The 1,861-nt window shown below is 47.1% G+C and overlaps 1 non-coding gene across 1 annotated transcript; it reads right to left on the minus strand.

The window, feature by feature from the left end:
- Positions 1–535: 535 nt before the first annotated feature.
- Positions 536–607, minus strand: TRNAS-GGA (transfer RNA serine (anticodon GGA)). Its single transcript has one exon. It is a non-coding gene; the product is annotated as a tRNA-Ser (tRNA).
- Positions 608–1,861: the final 1,254 nt, after the last annotated feature.

Genomic DNA, 1,861 nt, shown 5'->3' on the forward strand with positions numbered 1-1,861 from the left:
GAAGAATGCCCTCTTCCTTTAATAGAGGCTTAATGGAATGCTATTTATTTCCATGCCATGAAAAGCTTCAGTTTCTCATTTCCACACATTAAGCTTCTATAAAAGAGACAGGACACTTTTCTCCAGACCTCTGGGCAACCCTCTTATAAGGGGAGGGGCTGTGGCTCAGTGGTAGAGCATCTCCTTGGCATGCAGAAGGGCCCAGGTTCAATCCTCAGCATCTCCAGTTAAAGGGACTAGGCAGGTAGGTGATGTGAAAGACCCCTGCCTGAGACCCTGGAGAGCCGCTGCTGGTCTGAGTAGACCATACTGACTTTGATGGACTTTGATGGTCTGGTTCAGTAGAAGGCAACTTCATGTGTTCGTGTGTACTTTTGTAATGCGCCTTGAGTCTCAGTGAAAAAGGCAGACTACAAATGAAATAAATAAATACACTATACTCTCTCGCACACATTTTTGAAGAAAGACCGGCAGCTGCTCTCCAGGGTCTCAGGCAGGGGTTTTTCCCATCACCTGCTTGCCTAGTCCCTTTAACTGGAGATGCCAGGGATTGAACCTGGGACCTTCTGCATTCCAAGCAGAAGCTCTACCACTGAGCCACAGCCCCTCCCCTGCAAATGGCAAGGGAATAGGCCTCCCTGGCTAAAGCCCCAAAGGGCCCCTCTTGTGAATATGAAGCCACAATGAGATATTGTGGGTTCTAAACCTCTTATATTGAGACCACTCTCTGATTTTTATTTTATTGCTAAAGTTGTTAAAGTTGATCTTTGAATTTTTATTTTTTTGCAGTTAGAAATATTTTTACATGAGGGTCAGCTGCTTCATTTGATTGTTTCGACTTGCTTGATTTGAACAGATTCTTCTGAGTCTGGTAGGCACTGTAGCCCCGCTTTGTTTGGGCCGAGTGTTGTGTGTTTTGACTTTTTTAAAAAATTCAGCAAACCAAGCTATACTGCTTCCTTTGCTTCACAAGTGATCATCTGGAACAGGCACCCACTTGCCCTCTATTATTCCATCTGTCATCCCTCTATCTATCCATTATTGTTATTATTATTATTCCACCCATTCTCCAAGGAGCTCAGAGCAGGATATGTGGGACTGAACTTGGGACCTGCTGCATACGAAGCGTGGAAGACCCAGGTTCAAATCCCTCCTCTGCCATGGAAGCTGACTGGGTGACTGAGGGCCTACCTCACAAGCAGGGAGGCCAATTTCCAGGTGGGGCCTGGAGATCTTCTGGAATTACAACTGATCTCCAGACTAGATAGTTGGTAGCATTTGCCTACGTGGGCCTAATGGGCAGGCCAGCCCTGAAATTAGGCATGGGGTGGAGGAAATGGAAAGAACTATTTCATCCACTGACAGAATACTCAATCTGGGAGCAAAGTGACTGGCAGTTAATTCAGGACCGAGAAGGAGGAGGAGGAGGAGGAGGAAGAAGAAGAGGAAGAGGAGGAAGAGGAGGAGGAAGAAGAAGTTGATTTTTATATGCTGACTTTCTTGGCCACTTAAGGAAGAATCAAAATGGCTTAAAATCACCTTCCCTTCCCCTCCCCACAACAGACACCCTGTGAGGTAGGTGGGGCTGAGAGAGCTGTGACTGGCCCAAGGTCACCCAGCTGGCTTCATGTGGAGGAGTGGGGAAACAAATCCCGTTCACCAGATTAGTGTCCACTGCTCATGTGGAGGAGAGGGGAATCAAACCTGGTTCTCCAGATCAGACTCCACTGCTCCAAACCACTGCTCTTAACCACTACACCACACTGGCTCAGTGAGAGAGAACAAAAGACTTCTTCCCACAACGTGGGATTGCCATGGGGTACACAGACTGACACTGTCTTTCAAGGGGGATTAGTCAAAT

The sequence above is a fragment of the Euleptes europaea genome, chromosome 9 (genome assembly GCF_029931775.1).
Source record: "Euleptes europaea isolate rEulEur1 chromosome 9, rEulEur1.hap1, whole genome shotgun sequence".
Taxonomy (NCBI): domain Eukaryota; kingdom Metazoa; phylum Chordata; class Lepidosauria; order Squamata; family Sphaerodactylidae; genus Euleptes; species Euleptes europaea.